Below are 23,785 nucleotides of genomic sequence, written 5' to 3' on the forward strand. Positions count from 1 at the left end.
ATCATTTTCCACAGAGCAACAGCTACAGGAAATTCAGTTTAAACAAAAATAAGCAATTGATTAAAAAAAACCTCATTTAAATAGAAAATAATAATTCTGCACCATAAACCAACAGTCCTTTCATTTGTTTTTCCATTTATATCCCACCATTATTCCAAGGAGTCCAGGGTGGCATATATATATTTCTCTCCTATCTCATTACAACAACCCTGTGAGGTAGATCAGGCTGAAGGCAAGGGACTGGCCCAAAGTCATTCAATGAAATCAACAGCTGAGTGGGGATTTAAACCCTGGTCTCCCCAGGTCCTAGTCTAGCACTCTAACCACACCACACTGGCATAAGTAAAAGTTACTTCAAATAAAATAACCATCTAAACAAATGGAGGAAAGGGTGCGGCAAGGAATAGGAGATTCTGTAGTGTCTTACGTTTCATTTCTCCAGTTCCTGTCATTTTATACAAGTTGATTATTGCAATAAACTCTGGCTCGCAGCAGAGATCTAAACACAGAGGTCCCTACAGCAAGAGAGCACAGATGAATGTTGTAAATTTGTGGGAGATGGGGGTGGGTGTTGGTGGAATAAAGTAACTCTCGCTTGCAGCCATGTTATTTAATCCTATTCTGTAACTGCTTGAAAGCATAGTATCAGCTTGCAAAGGAATTTTCTTGATGGGGCGTATTAAGTGAATGTGTGAGCGTGGTGCAGCAAGATTCTACGTTATGTAAGCTTTTGACTGCTTGTTTCTCTCTAAAAGGATCCAGTTTGCAAAAGAATGATTTGCAGTTTCGTATGTTATTCTCTCCCCCCCCCCCAAACCAGCCCACTCCTATACTCTGAGGGCCAATTTAAAAACAAAACACTTCCTGCAATTACTCCCACACTGCTCCAGAAACGTGTAGAGCTCCTGCTCTGTACAGTTCAGACTGTGAGCATGGCTGCATACTATGTCATCTGATCCAATCAATGCAGCCATGCTTAAGAGCCATGCAGCCTACTCTAACCACATGGGGTGGAAAATTTACTGTGGGAGAAGCCCAGAGACACAGTGGCAACCATGTTGCTGGAGAGGACGATTTAGGGGAGCAGGACCAGTTCACACGCACTGGGTGCTGAGCCGAGAGGGCTCCATACGGGGCACTGCAACAATGATGAACAACTGAATGTGAGAGGCAGGGGGGCACTGAATTCTGGTGTCGCATGCGGTACAGCTGAAATTTTAACGCCCAAAGTCTGCCACTGCCACTGGTAAGGATTGCATCCAACATGGAGCTCTACTACTACTACACAGGATCAGGCCTGAATGTTCAGAGCTTGCACCCCAACTCCATGGTCAGCACATCAGTGCTCATCTCTATGATGCAGCATGTAAGTGCCATGTAAGGATACTGGCGCAGTGCAAAGGGGGCCCACAATACATCAAAGTACCCTTCGTGCTACCAGAAGGCACACACCATCAGCCTTAGAGAGTTGAAAGCCACTGTGCCCCTATAGCTGGTTTTAAATAGCATTCGAAACTGTGTGTCCATGACACCATTCTCTGTTGCTGCCAGCTTGGGCAATAAGAAGTGGGATACTGTTCTGGGGATTGTTGCCTCCCATAGGGAGTAAAGGGAGTCTGTATCTGCATCATCAGCAATCATTGTCATTCCAGCCCGACCCTCCAATTTCAATGACACAGGGACACAGGAAGCTGCCTTATGTTGCACAGGAAGTCACACCATTTGTCCCTGTAGCCCAGTATTGCTGTCATGGACTGTAATGGCTCTTCAGACAGAGGCATTTTCCCAGCTTTACCTGGGATGTTTTGCATGTAAAGCACGGGCTCTGCCACTGAGCTACTGCCCTTAGTAATGGTTTAGAACTCCAGGTCAGTCTGTATACACACAAAGTTCATTCTCCTGATGTGAACAAAGGATTAACATTCCACAGGCAACATCCCGTCTGGAAGAGTGGAATATTCAAGTGGCGGCTTGCTGAAAGCACACCATACTCTCATCTAGCCAGACAACACTCCTAAATACAGCAGAGGTATAGGGACAGGCGTGGGAACAAAGTCAATAGGATGGCGAGAAAAAAAGAAAGAAAGAATCCAAAAAGGTATTACTGTTATCATTGCTACATGGGCTCAAGGTGGGTGATATAAAAGTAAACACACAGTTCAATATAAAGCCATACCTGTACTATTAAAAGACCATAACACCCATCAAATGGTTCATAAAAAATCAATTCAATGTCAACGAGCCGGGTAAGCGAAAACGATTTGCAGCATTTCCTAAGATGCCAGTATACTTGGGCTCTAGTAGAGAACCCTCAGCAGAGAACTGCACAGTATTGAAGTCACTACAGAGAAACCCTTGCCACATATTTTCCCCACATCAAAATGGAAGCTGAAGGAAAACAAGCTCTCCCCAGAATGCTGCGGAGACCAGGAAGGTTTAGAGTGAGGCCTGAGGTCTGCCTCAATCCTGTTTATGATCAGGGAATGAACTTTGCTGTGATCATACTAGATTGGCTCCAGATAAGTGAACACCACTATGGATGTGTTAAAGACATCATGTAAAGACAGTAGCAGGTGCTGCAGGAGGCTACCAGCATCAGTCACCATGGTTGACTTGTGGCTATGATCCACAGCTCAAGCCAAACAGTAGTCACAGAAGCTGCCTGTGGATCTTGTTCCACGGTTTTTCAAGGTCGCTGCTCTGCCCCAGTGCCCACAAGCATCCCCATGAAGTTGTCTAGCAACTTCAGTTAAAGGACTGTTGCCTCCTAGCAACCCCAAGACCAAACTCCCTAAAAAAGCCTTCTGGCTAGGTTGGAAGTTTGGACTGGGAAGAGCTTCAACCCACTGGCAATATTACAGCAGAGCAAGAGCCAGTTTAGCACTTCCTCAGTCCCTATTTCTTGTCGTCATGACAACCAGAGGTTCCTTCCAAGGAGTAATAGACAAAGACAGAGTGATAAGCAGACTCAGCAATGAATTGCACTAGCTAAAAAGAAGAAGAAGAAGTCAACCTATTGTTTCCAGGCCACTTTATAATAACTATTCTGGTGAACAGAGAGCTTTCAAAGACAAAAGGCAATGCAACAGACTTGACCACACGATAAGCTGGTCAACATATTATGAGTTTGGCAACTCAAAACATGCCCTGTCAGTCTAGTCTTCATAAACACTGAGCTAGGGACAGGTGTCAGACTTAGGTGTGACTTCCTTCTTGGCCAAGAACAATAGGAGGAGGCAGCAGGCCCTTTCCCCCCAAAAATGATTGGACAGAATACTGCCTGACATTTTGCTTTGTATCCCTTATTTCAATAGGCTAAAGAAACAGGAAACTGGGGATATGGGGCAGATAATGGTAGGTGGGTAGCATAGCTAGTATCATGATTTTTGAACTCCCCCCCCCCACTACCCTAGGACAAATATAAATAAGAAGGAAACACAAGCTGCCCCATTCAGGTTGCAGTGCGACCATTAGTACTTCATGCTATGCATTCACATCGTGAAGACATAGCCTTTCTGCTTTCCCCAGCTCAGCAGATAAACCCCCAAGAGCATCTTCATCTCCTCCATATCATAAGACAGTGCAGCCAGCTCCTCCAAGGAGGCAGAACTACAGCCTACTTTTGGCTTCAGATGGCCTCACCTCACTACTAAGACCAGGGGTCAGCAACCTTTTTCAGCCGTGGACCGGTCCACCATCCCTCAGACCATGTGGGGGGCTGGACTATATTTTTTTTTGGGGGGGGAGGAATGAACGAATTCCTATGCCCCACAAATAACCCAGAGATGCATTTTAAATAAAAGCACACATTCTGCTGATGTAAAAACACCAGGCAGGCCCCACAAATAACCCAGAGATGCATTTTAAATAAAAGGACACATTCTACTCATGTAAAAACATGCTGATTCCCAGACTGTCCATGGGCCAGATTAAGAAGGCAATTGTGCCGCATCTGGCCCACGGCCCTTAGGTTGCCTACCCCTGACTGAGACTATATCTGCCCATAGCTAACCAGCAGAGCCTACTGGGAGCTGTCCATAGTTCTGACTCTGCCTTTGGTTTACCTTTGCCTAACTCAACCTGCCCAGAAAAAACTCTGTTGGACAGCTTCCAGTTTGCCTGTGAGCCCTAAGCCCAGCAGGATAGCTAGAAAAAGTGAAAAACCTAGCCATTCAGGGTAGGTGACCATGCTAGGGAACAGAGACACATTCATATACCCTGGACTCAGCTATTTAAAGCTTTAGCAGTCAAACACAACAGATGGGTTGCATGCTACAATATCCTTTTAAATACAGCGCAACCAGAATTGTATATCATATCAGAACATATCATAGGTTTATAGAAAGGCATTAGGACCCTTGCCAGTTTGATATATGTTGGGGGTCAGGGAGTGAAGTGCCCTCCCTCTCTCACAGTCCCAATTTTCCCCACAGCTCAATACTTATTTCACTTCATCTCTTTTATGGGATGGAAACAGGATATTAGAAATGCTTGTCACTTATCTGACTTATTTCTTATGCAGGCTTAAAAAAAAAAGTTTCATGAGTGTTATTAATCAAACTGAAGGAGGCCTGAAAACAAAACACACATTAGTAACAGATTCCCCTGAGGACAACACAGCCAATAGTTGACTACAGCTGTGGCACAATACACTATCCACAAGAGAAGTGAAATAAGCTTTCCAACAATTGGTAGGCATAACAAGTGGAAAGGCCCAGACATCTATTGACCAAAACCTTCATCAAATGTCAGCAGAAGGATCCAGCTTTTTCTCAGGCAGTTGGAAAAATTCATCAGAGAGAAGCAATTTCTTTGCTAAAAACCCAAGTTCTTCACACTGCTAGGGGTAGCCATATTTTCCCTTGCAACAAAAATGACTTGTGACACCTTAAAGGAGCAACATATTATGACATAAGCTTTCATGGACCAGAGTCCACTTCATCAAATGCATGAACTGTCATGCTGAGTTGTAGGCAAAACATGTCCCTTTTTAATGTTTAGAAAATTAATTAAAAGTCCTTCCCAACAACTCCCAAACTACAGATTTAGTCTTGCCATAACATCCCAATGACCATCAATATAGATTTTCCCAGGACAGTAAATATAACCTTATCCTCCATAGAAATGCATCTTCTACTCAGAGTCAAAGCCTCTGAAAAACACGGATAAACTTTTTTTATTTCAGCCATTAGCAAGTTGATATCCGAGCTATATTGCCTACCTTCTTATCACACCCATAAACCACAACAGCTCTAAACTCATAAATTCATTTACCACTAGACTTCTGCACAATCAATGTATAACAATATAAAAACCACAACTATGGTTACAACCAAGACTAATTCTATTGTTTGGTATTTGTTAGGATGGATGTGTATGCAGTTTTAATGAGTGGACTACTAAAATCCATTAGTTTGTCCAGCTAAGTTGTTTATAAAGGAGGTTTGAAGTGAATTGCCTTGTCATCCTCCTGTGAAGTTTCATATATCAATTCCTAAGTATAAATTTGTTTTTTATGCATAAGATACTACTGTTAACATTTTATTATTATTATTATTATTATTATTATTATTATTATTATTATTATTTAGCCCATTGATGTTATATTTAGAGCATTTGTATCCCACTCTTCAACCAAAAAGGCTTCCAGAGTGGCTTCTATATGATGAACTAGAACAAGAAAGTCTTTGCCCAGAGACCTATAGTAAAGGTAAAGGTACCCCTGCCCGTACGGGCCAGTCGTGTCCGACTCTAGGGTTGTGCGCCCATCTCACTTAAGAGGCCGGGGGCCAGCGCTGTCCGGAGACACTTCCGGGTCACGTGGCCAGCGTGACAAAGCTGCATCTGGCGAGCCAGAGCCGCACACGGAAACGCCGTTTACCTTCCCGCTGGTAAGCGGTCCCTATTTATCTACTTGCACCCGGAGGTGCTTTCGAACTGCTAGGTTGGCAGGCGCTGGGACCGAGCAGCGGGAGCGCACCCCGCCGCAGGGATTCGAACCGCCAACCTTTCGATCGGCAAGCCCTAGGCGCTGAGGCTTTAACCCACAGCGCCACCTGCGTCCCTCCAGAGACCTATAATCTAAGGCAATACACAAAAAAGGAAAGGGACAGGGAGGAAAGAGGGGGGAACCACACCCAGTTCTTAAGAGTTAAATACCAGCACTTCTAATGGCCACTTAGAAAGAAAGCAACACTTGCTAAAAGATGAGAAGGTACAAGGGATAGTACACTGGTACCTCAGGTTACAGACGCTTCAGGTTACAGACTCTGCTAACCCAGAAATAGTACCTTGGGTTAAGAATCGTGCTCTGGTGGTGCAGCGGCAGCAGGAGGCCCCATTAGCAAAGTGGTGGTTCAGGTTAAGAACAGTTTCAGGTTAAGAACGGACCTCCGGAACGAATTAAGTACTTAACCCAAGGTACCACTGTATATGGGAGGAGAGACTCCTTCAGATAACCAAAACCAAGATCAACAACTGCACCTTGAATTGAGCTCAGAAACAAATTGTTAACTAGTTCAGTTGCTTTGGGATAGGTGTTACATGAGCCAGGCGCTACAATCAGTCCCAGATAGGATTCTGCCTGCTGCATTCTGGGCTAACAGTAGTTTCCAAACAGTCTTGGAAGGTTGCCCTACATTTCATACAATGTAGGAACCCAAATAAACATTAAGCATGGTGTGTGTAACATTGGGGAGATCTCAGTTTCTGAAGAAAGGGTCCTCTGGCATATAAAATGGACCTGGATAAAGGCACCCCTTGTGCATCCTGAAATTCAAGCAGCAACCACAGATCAATGGGCATCATAGGCTGCAAACTACATTCTTTAAGCTTTGAAGAATCTAGTTTGCAGCCTGGAATGCCTATTGATCCATGGTTGAATATCAGGTTTCATCAGTGGCAAAGTGTGCCTTTTTCAGCTTAAAGTTTAAGTGGGGGGGGGGGGTCTCATCTTGTCAAGATCAGGCTGAACATCAATTCCCAGAAGAAAATTTATTGTAGTCCCAGCATTTTTAAGGTACAATACAGTGCTCTAATCAAAGGGTTGAGTTCAATAGGGCAAGAATCCCCATTTTTTCCACCTAAGGAAATCTGCCAACAGACTGTTGTTGTTTTATACTACAACATCCTCAATGTGTGTGTTACTTCACAAAGTACAAGCAGATAACGTCTTGCCACAAGAAACTTGCAATCTCAAATTTAATGCAAGGAAGGAGAGAAAACTTGTGACAGATCAAGAATATACATTCGCTTTTATTACACGTACATAAGACTAGGTTACAGTAGAATATGGGGACTTGGGTGGCTGTGCCAAAACTGCCATGAAAATGATGGGTTTGAAAAAACAACAACAGGTTTCATCATCACAGAGGTATCCTGGAAATGTTATCTCTGCTTGACGTCTACTGTCCAATACCCCACCGCTCTCATCAACATTAATCTGGATTGTTTCAAAGACTGATGTCTGGAGATGATAGAGATAGAGATAGAGATAGAGATAGAGATAGAGATAGAGATAGAGATAGAGATAGAGATAGAGATAGAGATAGAGATAGAGATAGAGATAGAGATAGAGATAGAGATAGAGATATATAATTAAGACAATTTCCCCATCAGCACATGACCTTTAGTGAAATGTATCATTTTTCACACAATCATAGTTTTAAAGAAAAATACAGTTTAGTGTGTCAGGGGTTTTTCTCATGTCCACCTCAGAAAACCCTGAACTCCAATCCCACATTCTCAAAATGCAAATTGAAGAGCAACTATTACACAGGACATCTGTGATCAGGTCAGGTCTCTGTTTCATTAAAACATAGCACTCACTTAAAGTTCTTTACGGCATTCTGTGCAGGTACACACACCAGTCTGCCCTGAGGAAGCTGTCAGGAGAGCACAGCCAGGGCCCTCCCCCTGACTTCCTGTCCAGCCCTTTCTAGGTCTTGTGTCCTTCCACTAAGTTCTGTTACTCACAATGCAGTCTCCCAACTTAAAAAATAAAATAAAATCCTGAAATACAGCTGAGGGGAGATGATGCTAATTTGTTCAGCACAATAGCAGAGTGTGTGTACTTAAACCCTTTCCCTTGGGCAATCTTTCCTGTCACACAATTGCATGCACACACACACGGGCACATGGGCCAGGGGAGGGGAGGTTCATATACTGTATATGCAATTGTCCTCTGTTGGGCAAACAGCAGGTTGTGTTTCCACACACTATTTTATTTATTTATTTATGTAAGTTATATACTGCTTACGATAAAAAAGAATTTCTAAACAGTTTAAATAGCTTGCATAAAAAATAGGAGGAAATCAGTATCAAATCTATATAAACAAACGTTCAAATAAGATTTTTTTTTAGAGCTAACTAGAAACAGTAAAACTATATTACCATACAAATAAAACTGAGCAGTACACAAAAGCGGGTAGGGGAGACAAAGACTTTAACTTAACAGAAATTCAGTTGTGCATTGTTTGGCCCAAAGTAGTTAAGGATGCCAAGAAGAATGCCTCTGCTTATTCCAGTTAACTGGAGAGCGAATTGGTCTCCAACATTCTAGAACATTAGCATGATCGGCTTGGAGGCTGATTAATCAGCTGGGATTTAAATTGCAGTTCTGAATATCAAATCATTCTCCAGAAGATGGGGGGAAATTGCTACTGCAATTAGGCTTGCCATCTGGCCATCTCCATCCATTTGGATGGGACATGGTAATTCACATGTTTTGGAGCGTCAAAACCAACATAAAGGGGAAACGGGGGTGAATTGATGCTCTCTGAAAACCATGTTAATTCTTATGCAGGTTTGAGGGTTCTCTTTCCATTAGCTAGGTCCTAGAGTATCAAAGCAATCCAAACAATCTATGGCTTAACAGGAACAAGAAGTGGGCTCCTGGGAGTCGACTCCTATGCATTCCTGCAGTGTATAACAGGCTGTCGCTGGCAGAGAAATGCACACAAAGATCTTGGGATGTGGATAATTTTTTTCCTACATAATATGAGTAGACTAAAATTTCATCAGAAAACCCAGTGCCAGCACCACTGTCACCCTTGTAGTGCAGGAAAAGCACACAGAGCCCAAAGAGGAAGCAGAAAGAACATCCTCCTTTAGCTCTATGTACTTTTCCTGGGAGAAAAAGATAACCATCCTCACCACCTCATTATGGAAGGGGACAGGGAGTGGGGGGGATCTTCGAGGCTTTGTGGGTGTTAGGACAAGTTATTGAGGGCACCACATTGATGACCCTTGCTGTAATTTGTCAATGTTCACATCAGCTCAGAAATCATGCAGCAGCTCTTGGCTCAGAAGGATTCACAACGACAGAAAGCAAGGATCTTCCTCTAGAAAACTGCCCAAGGCCAGCCTGAATGTCTGCTAAGTTCCAAGATAAGAGCAAGCAGCCCATTTCTTTTGCATTTCTGCTGCGTAAGTCAGAAGCCACGCTGATGCCAGACCATGCATTTTTCCATCTCCCAGTGCAACGTGTTAAGTTAAAATAACTTTTGTCCTAAACAAACAAATCAGCTTTCTCAGAGACTTTATTTGGAAACAGTTTACACCTGAAATTGCCTTGTTTGATTAGAGATCATGAAGATTTTCACCTACCACCTTCTGTTTGAACAATAAGACAGACATCCCTATAAACAACATCCTTGCCTGTTCATTCTCCTAGAGACTAAGATTAGATGCCAATTTAGATAAGAACATCAGAAGACTGACACTGTAATTTTGGCCTGCTGAGATATTTTACTACTTCTAAGGGATTACCTACTCTGCACTTCTCAATTCGGTTTTTAAAAGATAACTTAACGCCTTTGCCCTTTTTAAGTTCCTTGGCCTGTGTGCCATCTTGCACTTACTTGTCTGTTTCACAATGGAATAAGTTATCAGTCTCAGAAAGCCAGGCCCCAACAAGCTCATTCACAAAGGTGACCTCCACCAACAGAAAAAAAGTCAAAAAATGTAGCTGTGGGGGAAAACGTTGCTTCCTTCAGCCGACATATTTCAGAAGGAAAGCTTGTGTGATGCTAAATTCCAGTACTGTGCATATACAAAGGCCAATATATCCATTTCTTGCACTAGTACTGAAGAAATGGTTATTTAATACCAACAGTCCAATTATTGTCTCCCATTTTCAGGAATGACTTCCCCCCTTTTTTTCCCTATCAGTATGGTGCTTTCCTTACTTAACATTTAGCAAATATTTTGAGGACGACTTTAAAACCAATGTACAGTGGTACCTCAGGTTACAGACGCTTCAGGTTACAGACTCCGCTAACCCAGAAATAGTACCTCAGGTTAAGAACTTTGCTTCAGGTTGAGAACAGAAATTGCGCAGTGGTGCGGTGGCAGCAGGAGGCCCCATTAGCTAAAGTGGTACTTCAGGTTAAGAACAGACCTCCAGAACAAATTAAGTTCTTAACCTGAGCTTCCACTGTATAGTTTGCACGAAGAACTGCCATTCTTGAGGTTTCATGGCTCTCCCCTACATTTGTTAAGGGGGCTGAGTTGCATCTTGATTCTTGCCCATCGTCTTCTGTTACACGCTGAACTTGGGGAAGCTCATTTTCTGCTATTAAGTTTATCAATCTGTTATAGGGCATTCTTAAGCTACTTTCTAATATGTATTTCTCCAAAGGAACCAAAGCTCTTCCTTACTTTTAAATCACGTGATCAGACACAGGATGTGGCTATAGAGCAGTGTTTCCCAACCTTGGGCCCCCATCTGTTTTTGGACTACAACTCCCATCAACCTTAGCTAGCAAGACCAGTGGTCAGGGATGATGGGAATTGTAGTCCGAAAACAGCTGGAGGCCCAAGGTTGGGAAACACTGCTATAGAGTACAGTATCACAGAATTGTGGAGTTGGAAGGGACCACAAAATTCATCTTGTCCAACTTCCTGCAATCAGTGCTCTTTTTTATTATTTAGGGAAAAAGGTGCTGGTACTCACCATGAAGTTGTGAGTAAGTGCCACTCTTTTAACATTTGGGATGGGGGAGGAGCCACTCTTTTAACATTTGGGATGGGGGAGGAGGAAGGTGCCAGTACTGCACACCCTTGAGAACCCCCAGAAAAAGCACTACCTGCAATTCAGGAATCTTTTGCCCAACATTGGGCTCAAACCCACAACCCTAAAATTAAGACTCTCATGCTCTACCAACTGAGCTACATCAAGAAAAATCAAGCCATAAAAGGCCAGAGCAGCAATTTATTTCTATCCCTGCCCTCTATAAAAACTGTCAATCCAGTGGGTAAATGTTGCTGATTATTTGGAGAGCTGCAGCTATTTTTATTATTATTTCTGGACTTATGTTCAGGCCACTGCACATTTGCAGAATACAGCAGTCTTAAATTTCCATCTCTCTCTCCCCCCCCCCCCCCAAAAGCATTACAGGTTACCAGTGGGCAGCAAAGCACACAGGCATTGATCAAAACACCACAGAAAGGAATCCTATCACAATCACACAATGAAGGATGCTTGACCAAAGTTTTTGAATTTTGCCCCCAGGTACTATAAAAGCTCTGGATTGTATCCAATTGTGTCAGTAGGCTCATGGAAAGCTCTTTGATCCAGCAAAGGTTTCCATGAGCAGAAAGGGGAGGGAGAAGAAGCCTTTTTTTTTTTTTTTTTTTGCTGAGTCTCTCTTCTCTCTGCAGCCCCAAAATCTGCTTTACAGAACAGCAGGCTGCAATGATATGGAAAGTGGCACAGCGGGGCTGTGGGAGAAAAGAGAAATTGGCAAATATCACTTCCCTTCCCCTTCCATTCACAGAAATATCTGCTGAAGCAAAGAGCCTTGCTCAAGCAGAGGGACACAAATGGATGCAACCTCGTATCTGGTTGAATGTGCCAACGTTTTAATAATTAAAAGTGCCCAATTAACATCTGGACTGCAGGTATACAATTTGACTTAAATGACCAGTTTGGCTCACAAACTCCATCTGAGCAAAGTCATGTACAGTCTCGGCAGGAATCCAGCTTCCACATAGAAATCAGAACAGCTGATGTCAACTCATGATGGCAGTCATGACATTGGGGACAAGAGCAAGCCTTTCCCAGAAAAACACACACACTGGGAACCAAGTCAGAGCACAGCAGATAACAATGCTTGGGCCAGGGGGTCAGAGGCTGCTACAAGCATATAGTCATTCCTTCAGGCAGCCAGTTCTGTGAAACTGGTAGAGCTGCCCTCCTTTCTTGACCATGTCAGTGGCCTTGGGGGTCAGATGAAAGAGCAACCACTTCCCCTGACCAGGTGCAGGAATGGAGAAGCTAATTATGTCCACATCTGAAGGACAGCACTGCTGCTACCACACAGTTCTTCCCACAAGCATCTGGTGGGTTTCAATCAAGAACGGTTAGGGATGTCTTCCAAGCGTACAATAAATAAATAAATGTGTCCCTATTTTTATCTATTAAACGATAGAAGAGATTTTATTATTGATTGACAGGCAACACATGAAATATCATAGCAAACACTGTATGGCATGATTAATCACAATCTGACTTTATTTTCCAATCTCATGCCAAGACGATAAAATAGAAAACCGTTACTCACCTTCGCCAGACCTTTTAGCAATGTCCTCCCACGTCACACTCCAGATAAGCATTTATGAAATGGCACATGGAATGCAATTTTGCAGGAAAGTGCAGAAAACTGACCACCATCCTAAAGCAAGGTTGTTGACTTGTGTTGCCTTTTTTTTTTAATGACTGGCCTTGCTTCCATGCTTTCAGCAGCAGCCTCTGACACACAGAAATTAAGCTGTTACATTTCCCCCACCCCACCCCATTACTTTATTGCCGTGCCAGAAAAGGCAGCACCAGGGCCAGTGAAACCTATTAGCAATTCTGCCCCCTGAGTTTTCCTACGTGCCCTTTCTACTTCCCAGGGCAGCAGTTCTGACAAGTTACTTGCTCAGGAACAATCATTCCTCACCTGAGCAAGTGGTTTGACTGCAAAATTGAGAGAGTAGCCGGACTTTCACATTACTTTATTTTGCCATCTCATTTTGCATCCTATAAGCACTGAATTTGGTGGGAAGGCAATTAGGGTATTTTAAATACCTTGTACCAGAAAACATAGATTATTTCCCCTGATCTCAAATCTTTTGTCCCTTTTCTTTTTTTTAATCCACCTTTGCTTCAGGGCTCCATGCCTCATATTTCTTACCCTCGCAACTCATGCCTCGAGTCAGATGAGATACAATAAATCTTAAGAGTTTGATGAAATTTTAGATCATATCTTCATGTAATAGATTTTCCATGTAAGCAAGGATTTTCAGCAGATCTTTCAAGTGAAAATCCTTAAGCCAGGCAGTTTTAAAATGTTATTAAAATGAGAAATGTACCTCTGCAAGAGCTGAATGCAAGGGAAATAAAATTCATTTTTGTAGTGCATATAGATCTATCCGTTTTTTAAGAACTGCAGTAGAAACAACAGTTCCAAATACTAAACAGTAACCGTGGTTGATAACATGTTTGTTGAATGAGACAAAACCTTTCTTCCTAGAATCCCTGATTGACATATGAGATAATGAACGACTGATTAAAATGATAGTGGTTATTTTACACTTTTTATCTTGTGCATTATAGTAGCAACTCTCACAAGCTACCTGGCTAATTGGCACAACCTGCAGTCCTATAGATGCTTACTGAGAAACAATTTCCATCATCTTCACTGAAGCAGCTCTACATTAGGGGATGGGTGCAGATCAGCAGTACCGCATCTGCTTTAAATGCAGAAGGTCCCAGGAGAATCTGAGGATTAGGTATAACTGGGAATGTCCCCAGTCTGAAATCCTGGAGAGACACTTCTAGTCAGAGTATTAGGCTACATACCAGATATGCAAAAGCCAGAGTTTTATACACACTCACCTCCATCCAGGGAAGCAAGAGGCACCATTGCAGTTCAAAGATACGTTACAGCAAAGCAAAAGCACTCAAGGAGAAAGGAAATCAGGGTGAACTAGACAAATGGCCTAGACAGAATCCCCAAGAGCCAGACAGAGGGGTCTGAAGGAGCACATTTGCCCCCACCCCAGTCTAAACAAAGATACTTTCTGCTTTCAAAGCAATGATTCTTCTCATAATTGTCTACCTTCTCCCACCTACTTTAGACACAGAAGTAAAAACAAAAAAAGACATTTTAAAACAGGAGCAAAAACATCAAAGTGCATACCAGATTACAATCAATAGTCTGAAGAACATTGCATAGCACCTCGAGTCTTGTTTTCATAATACTATTATGAGTTTGGGGTACTAAACTGGGTGCCAGATCCTTCTAATCCCTGGATACAGCAAGTGTTAGAATTTAATTATTGGCATAGCCAAGCTAGCCTCTTGGTGAGGTGATCACCTGGGTGATGAGCCATTAAGGGGGATTAAGGGGCTCAGTATGAGACAGCAAATGGGTGGGGGCCCCTCCCTCAACAGAAAAAGCCAGAGTCTGGAGTAGAGTTTTTTGCAGTGATGTAACCTAGAAGTAAAGCAGCAAACTGGAGAGAGAGTCATAGCAGCCCTTGAGAGCAGTGTTTAATTTCTGCTTGAATCCAAGGCAGCAGCTATGGGAAAAACCATACACCTTTGGGGTGTTGATGCTGTGAACCCCTCTATCGTAGGCTCAGGTTGTATATATGTGTAAATATATCATAAAGACACCACAGTCTCCACTGTGCCTCTTTCCTAAAAAGGAAACACGATCCCTGGGTAAGCATCTGGAACCCCTGGAATCTCACACAACTCAGAGACTGGTGTGGTGTGCAAGAACATCAACAATGTTAAGTGCCCACAGCCAAAACACAGCAAAGACAGCATTTGCATTGCTTTGAACAGAAAGAAAAGTGTGATGTGTTGGCTTTCTTAAATCAATTCCTCAGACCACTACCCAGGTAAAATTGCCAACAAGAAAGGAAGAAAAACAAATGGGAGCAAAAGTAACTCTTTTTCCTTTCACAGGTTCATCTTCTATTATTCAACAGATATTTCAGCAAAAGATAACCTGCAAATTTACAGCTGCCCCCACAAAATTGATAAATTCCCCTTTTAACCCATAATCTTTACACCACAATCAAAATCATAAGCTACTGCTGCACAAGACTCAGCTACTGAAGTTAGAATCTGGAAGCGTCTTATGGAGTAGGAGGGCTTCCCAGATCAACCATATTGAGTTAATGTTTAAGCAGGTAAAAAGGCATCCTAACCAACCAGATCACCTCCAGGTACTATGTCAGTATCTGGTCTTGCCTAGCATATTTACTCAAAATGAGGATAGTCTTCCAAAAAAGATCTACTAACCACACTCACAGATAATCTCCTGTTCTGAAAACTGTGTGTTCCATCATGCCTGAGTGAATACACCCAGAGAGAGTCACACACAGGCACTCAAGCATACAGGCAAGCTTGAAACTTGTCTCAGCACAGAACATTCAGAGAACATGCAGTCAAGTTGTTGTTGAAGAAGAAGAAGAGTTTGGATTTGATATCCCGCCTTTCACTCCCTTTAAGGAGTCTCAAAGCGGCTAACATTCTCCTTTCCCTTCCTCCCCCACAACAAACACTCTGTGAGGTGAGTGGGGCTGAGAGACTTCAAGGAAGTGTGACTGGCCCAAGGTCACCCAACAGCTGCATGTGGAGGAGCGGAGACGCGAACCCGGTTACCCAGGATTACGAGACTACCGCTCTTAACCACTACACCACACTGGCTCTTCAAGTTCAATGGGCAACCACTGTTCTAAGTTCTAGGCTGGTAAGTCACATTTGTGGGAAGGGTTCTGGCCTCTCCCCTTTATGATAATTCCTGCCAAGTCTCAATTCACAGCCTGTGGAGTTTTCTGTCTGGCAAGGAAGTTGGGCAACTCCAACAGCCATTTCCAAGACAGTTTTAAATGTTGTATTTTAAGTTGTTGTAACCCTCCTTGGAACTTAGAGTGAAGGGCAGGAAATAAATAAAACAATAAATAAATAAAATAATAACAAATCATAATAAATGATGCAGTAGCCTCACTTTCCAACGTGCAAAAAAGAGGTAACAACATTTTCCCTGTCACTGGCTGCTCAGTCCCCTGCCAATCACCTGGGTCAAGAGCCCTTAAAAGTGGAATGTTGCCATCATTGTTTTGTCCCTCACTATCCCTTATTATTCATCTGACTGTCCAGGATGCTACTCATGAGGAGACCCAAAGCCTATTTATAAGTAGTTGACTAAGGATAGATAAACATTTCAAGCCTGTTGCCTTTCATGCACCATTCTGCCTTTCATATTGACTCTCTTAAACCTTATTCTTAATAAAACTCTCTTAAAACTGGCTGCTAGGATTTGATGTGTGTTCTTCCCACTCTGTCTAGATCCCTTTGCTACACATTCATGTCTAGCGAGAACTGGAGGAAACCAGAGTACCCTGCTCCTTGGGCTGAATCCTTCCTCATCTCTCTAACCAACATTAATTACTTAATTACTTATAGCCTTAAGAGTTGCCCTCAGAGGAAAAAGAAGGACTGGTGGCAGCATTCTTCACTTTTAGACAGGGGAGGTACTTCTGTTCCAAGAAAGCTCTCAGGCTCCTTGAAGTTCAGAGAACACTCTCAATATCTTCATTGGGGGCTGACGGGGCTTCCTACTCAAAGCATTAAAACTTCACACACAAAAAAACTAAACCCTTAATTCATTCCTGGTTCTTATGCAACACTTTATGACTAAGAATATTAACATAATATAAACCCTAATTCAGCAAGAAGTTTAAGCTCAGGTTTATTACAGGCTTGTGATCCTTTTCTTTCAGAACTGCTGGTCTCATGGGGACTGAAGGGAAGGAGCCTTGGCAAGCCATAGGGCACTGCATATGTGAATGGCCTTGTGGAAGCAATTGACAAGTCAAGGCAGTGCACATACAAGAATCAAACAGAGCTTTAATTAATTGATTAATTAATTAACAAAACACCCTCCAATGCTCACAACTGTGAAGACAGCTTTGGAACTGTGTGAGAAACAACATCACTGCCAGGTAGTTAGCTTCATTTGGTAGCATTATTGAAAGCTTTTAAACTGGACTCTGTTCTCAGGAAGGAAGGAAGGCCCATCCCACAAGGAGTCTGCTGTCGGTTGACTCACCAGCCATTGCCCACTCTCCGCTTAATCAACATCCATTGTTCACTCCCTATTCCCAGGGGACTAAACCGAATTTGAGTCACAACTCCTGACCTCATTGGCTTCTTACAGCCTCTGGGAAGAACTAGCCAGGCATTTAGAGCAACCCAGCATGGGGAGCCCAATCTATGAGCTACAGGGAGCCCCAGCTGGCAAAGTGTCAAGACAAATTTGGCAGCAGGACAAGGAGAACCACTCTGCCCTTGAAGTAACTTAAACTACAAAAACAATTATGCAGGTAGAATGCCAGCAGGAGTGTGGGGACCTCTGAGTGACCACATTTGGAATACTGTGTACTGTTCTGGTCACCACACCTCAAAAAGGATATTATAGAGTTGGGAAAGATTCAGAAAAGAGCAACCAAAATGATCAAGGGGGTGGAACAATCCATCTAGAGGGAATGTTTGCAGCATTTGGAGCATCTTAGTTTATCAAAAAGGTAAGCTAAGCACAAGAGCTTATACAATTATGCATGGCATGGAGAAAGGGGAGAAAGTTCTTCTCCCTCTCTCAGAACACTAGAACTTGTGGAAATCCAATGCAACCAAATGCTGGAAGATTCAAGACACACAAAAGAAAAAACTTCTTCATGCAGCACATAGTTAAGCTATGGAGCAAAGCCTCCACAGGAAGCAGTGATGGCCACCAACCTAGATGGCTTTAAAAGAGGATGAGACAAGGCTGTCAATGGCTACTAGTAGCCATGATGGCCATGTTCTACCTCCACTCTCTGAGGCCTCTGAATACCAGTTGCTGGAAACTGCAGAAGGGGAGAGTACTGTCACGCTCATGTCCTGCTTGCATCCTTCCCACAAGATGTTGGGATAGATGGGCCACTGGTCTGGTCCAGCAGGCTCTCCTTATGCTTTTATGTCAGATTGGTGAAGGAAGCTGAAGGAGACAGAGCAGGACTTCCAGTGACAATAAGCAGCGCTTCCTTGTTCCTTTCTAGGTTTACACAATTGAAAACATCTGCAAGTTTTTCTTAACTCGTGTCATTTTAACAGGTAACCAGACTTTGCTGTTAAGCCATCTTTTCAAGTCCCCAAGTGCTCACTTTCTGTCATTACTACTTATCAACATTCTCATTACTCAGAGTCCAGGGTATGCAAGGCCCTTGTTTAAATCCTTGGTGGACTGGAAATGCAGAAACATTTCTGTAGAACGTATCTGATCTTGCTCTTTGTCACACCCTGAAGACACCAATGCCATCCATTCTGAGTGCTAGCATTATTTTGAGCAGCAGCAGCACCTATAATCTCATGGTAACAGCACACAGTTTTCATCTTGTAAGTGACAAAACTCCATGGTCAGTTGCACATAATGCATTCAAAAGCTGTTTTTCAGAGGAGCTTCTGCAAGAAGATCACAGCTATAAAGCTAGCAAGCATTATAGCTTTGGTACTACCAATCTCATGCCTTCTGCTGCCAATAAAACTACAACCTTCCACAGAAGAACATGGCTACCTGCATTCCTGTTTATGTTTGGCAGCAGAGAGAGCACAACGAGTGCCCACAGTCAGGCAGATGAGCCGGAGGAAGGAAATCCAATGAAACCAGTGGTGAAAGATGAGTAAAGGAAAACAAAATGTGACAAAGGAAAAGCATTATTTGACTGTAGAATTGTTTTCCTCAAGATATCAACACCTCCTCCTTCTGCTGAGCCTCTGCACTTTTTTGGGGAGAAGGCAGACCATGCAAGCAATTTCTTCCAAAACAGCTTTGTGATCAAATGCTGATAAGACATGCTCCTCTCAGGCAGAAATTGCACTTTGCATCCAGCTGGTGTGCCAGTTTCCATCATCGGTGATATATGGAGAAAATGATGCGGTCAGCACCAGGTTCACGCAAATAAACAAAAGAGGCAGACCACACAGTTGACTCTACAAATGATATCCGAGATGTGAGCAAGCCTCTAATAGTAACTTACATAAACCAAATTATATCCTTTGATGAAGAACTCCTCTGGCTCAAACTAACACACCAGAATAAATCACAGACACAGACACATGTATGCACGACTTCTTCTATTTTGGTACCTCTGTGGTTTGCCACTTTTGTGAGCTGATGTCTTTCCCTGCTCCCCACCCACCTAGAACAGTGCCCTATTCAACTACTTTTGTTTCTTTAGCCTGATTTGGTCAAAGAGTATCCTTCAGCGGGCGAGAGAACCACAGACTACCATTTATTATAAGAACAAGCAGCAACCAAGTGTTTTTAACTACTCAGCCAGCACTATGTATCTTCATGCTTCCCCTAGCAAGCACATATTCCCAGAGCCATACTACATCACCTCTACTGCAGCATCAGTGTGACAGGCCATACACCTCTTTTGTCACCCTTAAGGGAAAAGCAGCATCTGTGCCAATTTGCCTCCTGAATGCTGAGAAGCTGCAACTATTCCTGGCTTCCTCACTTCCTTCCTCCTCAAGGAGCAAACGGGGCAGGGCCCGGTGTGCCAGCACATCAGTTGCTAACTGGCAGGTTATCAGCATTTATTGTGGTGGGGAGAGAGTGTTTCTAGTTTTTTAAGATTATAGAGGAAACATGTAGGCAGTGCCTGGTGAAAAAGAGAAAAAGCCAGAGAACTGAGAAGGGATTCTTGTGACCAGGATGCATGCTATCAGTGCCATGGAGAGGCCCATTCCACACCCACACCCACACACCATTTAAAAAAAGAATTATGTAAAGTAAGCAGGTATAAGTAGATTTATAGAATTTACTCAAGGGCTGGGTTTGGGATTCCAACTCCCCCTGAAGCTGTGATTCTCTTTGCTGCAGAGATTCAAAGGAAGTTCCCATGGGCAACAGGAGACCTGGCCAATGGAAGTCAACACTTGACATCTCTGTGAAGGTTTGTCTTTCTTTTTCAGGCTGCCCCAAGACAAGAACCCCTGTGCAAAACAAAAATGATGCCAGAAAAGCATGGCGGGATGAGGAATCCGTTTCCTTTTGACAACTCCCCTTACATCTCACAGGGCGACAGTACAAAGAAGACACCTGTCGTTCGGCAGGGTAGGGAGGAAGAAACAACAAAGCCTTTGGCTTTGTAGAAAAGTGCAGCAAGCCCAAAGTGAGTCAGAGAAAGGGCTGTGCTCAGAATTCCTTTCCAGAAGTACAATACAGATTCAGATACTCGGAGCAAACACACAAGAAAGAAAAATCCAGAGTTACTGAGTGACGGAGACCTAATTCTAGATGAGAGAAATCTGTCGTTATAACTGTGCTCTCTCCTCCATACACATTTGACCCAGGCCAATAATGACGTCTAAACCAGTGCCCTACAACTATCAGCCTCAACCAGCACAGCTGTGCTGGCCCTAAGTCTTTCTTATGGGTGTCTCCAAGCTTTTAATGGGCTCCTGGGCAGCTTGCCTCCTTGCCACAGGTCATTTTAGAGAGACAAGACTTGCTGCTTCTGATCTTTTTGAGCCACACCAGAATGAGGAGCACATCTCAGACCCCCTGTACTGTTGCACGACACTCTAAAGGCAAGCAGTATTTAGTATTTTACATAAAACATTGATATCCTGCTCCTCAGCTGCAAAAGGCCCACAGAGCGGCTTATCAAATGTCAAATGATAAAACCGAACCCCTGCCTTTGGGCTTAGTCACCTAAAAAAACACACCACAAAAGGAGCTGGGAGAGAGGTAATGAAAAGCAAACTCAGAGACCATTTCTTAGTTACAGATTTTTTTACAATGATCAACTGGAATGGGAAAAAATCAAAGAGGGAAGGAGCCAAGTTCAGCAGAGCCAATGGAGAGGCATGGAAAGCTCACCTTACTCTCTCTCCTATAGCCTACTGGCGGCGGCTGTAAATGACAGGTGAGGCAGAAGCCTGAGGAAGCTGGGGAAGTCCTGCTGTGTGGGACCAGGATACCCAGAAGATAAAAAATGGCAGCACTGATCACCCATAGGCACCTTAACACATTGTGGCACCAGCAAGTGCCAACCCTGTACACCGCCTGGGAATGAATGCCAACATTAACAGCTACAAACATAGCATTTCCCTCACCAGTTCAAATGGATTAAGAGATGGAAATATAACAGCTGGGGGAAGGTGAAAGACATGAGAAATGTTGCTTTAAAAAGAAGATCTGTCACCTGTATTAAAAGATCCAGGTTGTACTTTTGCATCACTGATTGCAGGAGGCTGAATGTAAGCAAACAAGTGTTGAGGAGTAAAAGTCTTTGGCTGCAGATAGAGGGAAAACAAACACGAACAGCTGATTTAAGCTCATCAAGTACAGAAAAGTCAGACAACCCAACTGGGAACCAAAGCATCCAAGGCAAATGACCAAGGGGAGGGAAAAGAGAGAAGAAATGAAGAACAACCTGCCATGACAATTGTGGGGCCAAGAGAATCTTGAGTTAACAGATAAGATGCCCTGCAGCTCAGAAAGATCCCTACAGAGACATTAATGCAGCAAACCTGGGGAGAATGTCTTCATCTCTTGTCTCCAGAAAAGCTAATGGCAAATTAACATTTGATCACCATTAAGCAGCCATAACTGTATGAAATCACAAGACGTCTCAATCTGATATATAAACAGAAATAGATGAGGGTAGCTTGCACCACTACAGTCCCTTAACCCACCACTGCTGGCCACATGCCCAATGAGGTATATCTGTGCATATTTTTCACACATGTCTTGCAGCTAGGATCTCTGACATGTTACAACTACTACATGCGCGTATTCAATAATTCATATGTTAGATGCTATTGCACAACGTACGCTTTGTGGGAAGGGCCACAGCACATGCTCTGCATGCAGAAGGTCCCAGATTCCTTTGGCATCTCCAGGTAGGGCTGGGGGAAAACTTCTGCTTGAAACCCTGGAGAGTCACTGCCAGCCAGTGCAGACAATATTGAACTACATGGACCAATGGCCTGCTCTCTATGTTCCTAATTCTTAGGATGCAGTACCTGTGCAAAATCATGGAACATTTTCCAGGTGGCCATGTCACGTTATACGTCGCTTTGGACCCTTAATAGTAGCATTGCTAGTCTAGTCCACTTGGTAAATTGCTGCAATAGAAGGGCTTGCTGTGTGGTTTCAGCTGCCATGTGTGGAACAATTTAGAGATACCTCCTCACAGGGTCCATGATCTCAAAACGATTGGGTAAAGAAAATCTCATCACCAGTCCTTGCTGCAAAAAGACCAAGCTCAAGAAGATGAAGTGCCAGGCACAAGAGCATTTGTTTACCAGGGTTAAATCAAAACAAGCCACTGTCATTTATTGAAGTAGCCACTGAACACGATACATTAGGAGAAAGCAGCTCCACTCAGGAGTTCATTTAGAACAAAGATATTTCCTCTCCCCTGCATACATTAGAGAAGACAGATTTACTTGGGAGCTCATTTAGAACAAAGAATATTTTCTTTTCTCTAGCCTGCGGTGCTGCATTAACACTCTCTTTGGAACTACTTTCCTTTGTCAAGACAACCACCATTTAAACTTAAATGGAAATGTCATTTAAACATTGACAACTTAGGGAGAGTGGGAACTTGGAGATGCCTACCACAGGTCTCACAGATGCCTGCTTTAGAAGCAATAACAGTTGACACCCAGCTCCGAACTTTCTTGCACAACAACTGGGATGGCATCATTATGCAAGAAGAAAACCACCTCCAACAACATCAGTCAAGGACTTAGCTAGGACATCCACCCTCCCCAGAGCCCAGAGACCAAGAAAAGTGAATCTGATGCAGTTTCATCTCTGGACTTAAGCAGCTCAGGATCTGCTCAGGGTTTGGATGGGATACTGCCTTCGCTCCAAGCTTACTGGCAGAACACAAACATAACAAAGAAATGAGTAAGATAGAAATTATCAGAGTGGAGGCCTTCCATAGGAAGTGGCGGAATAGGCTGCAAAAGTTAATGAAGAAGTGTTAAGGAAGGAAATTTTGTCATAAACCTCACTTTGCCTCATGGGTGAGCCAGCCCTGCTTCAGTGGGATTTTTTTGTGGGGTGGATGGGAATTATGCAAATTAAAAAATTCAACAAATAAAATATCAAAATCAGTAAGTTCATAGCAGCTTTATTGATTTATCAATTCCATCCTATAAACCTATAGGACAGTTTATATTTTTATGCCTTAAGAGGCTCCGCGGTTTTCAAAACTGAAGGCATACCAACAACTGTCCCTTATTTGGCACCTCTAAGCCAATTCTTTTAAAGAAAGGATGGCCCCACCATACCCAGAAATGGTCCCTCTATGGCAGGGATTGCAGACCTGTGGCCCTCCAGGGATTGTTAATCGACAACTGACATCAGTCCCAGCCAACATAGCCAATTGTGAGGGAAGATAAGAGTTGTAGCTCAACATCTGGAGGGCACCAAGTTGGGTAAGTGCTGAGCTAGGGTCTTGGGCTTCCTCGGGTTTTGCACATATGTGGGACAGACACACTTAAAACTGCTTTGCCCATAGAAGTGACTTTAAGAGGTGTGCAAATTGAAAAGGAGGAGGCGAGAGATACTTGTGTGTATTACCCCAAGTGTGTAAGTGCTGTTCTCATTTCTCTCTGACGGAGACCAGATTTTGAAAGGGACAGTAAGTTGGGGATGGCAGACGAGCCAATTTCCCCTGCCTTCTCCAGCTCAGATGAAAATCTGAGCCTGGAAAG

General features: G+C 43.3%; 1 protein-coding gene and 1 long non-coding RNA gene across 7 annotated transcripts in view; one reads left to right on the plus strand and one right to left on the minus strand.

Annotated features, from left to right (window-relative positions):
• Positions 1–23,785, minus strand: part of TSPAN4 (tetraspanin 4) — a 500,093-nt gene that overhangs the window by 431,491 nt on the left and 44,817 nt on the right. The window contains exon 1 of one of the 6 annotated variants that reach the window (XM_083698407.1): positions 12,564–12,621. The exons of the other annotated variants lie outside the window; for them this stretch is intronic. The gene's annotated coding sequence lies outside the window, so the exon portion shown is untranslated. Of the gene's footprint in view, positions 1–12,563; positions 12,622–23,785 lie in introns of those variants that run through there. 6 annotated transcript variants of the gene reach the window in all.
• On the plus strand, positions 1,972–9,648 carry LOC310825435. Its single transcript, XR_014555313.1, has 2 exons — positions 1,972–2,098; positions 9,276–9,648. It is a non-coding gene; the product is annotated as an uncharacterized lncRNA (long non-coding RNA).

Source organism: Podarcis gaigeae (genome assembly GCF_964106915.1).
Source record: "Podarcis gaigeae genome assembly, chromosome: 1".
NCBI classification, from domain to species: domain Eukaryota; kingdom Metazoa; phylum Chordata; class Lepidosauria; order Squamata; family Lacertidae; genus Podarcis; species Podarcis gaigeae.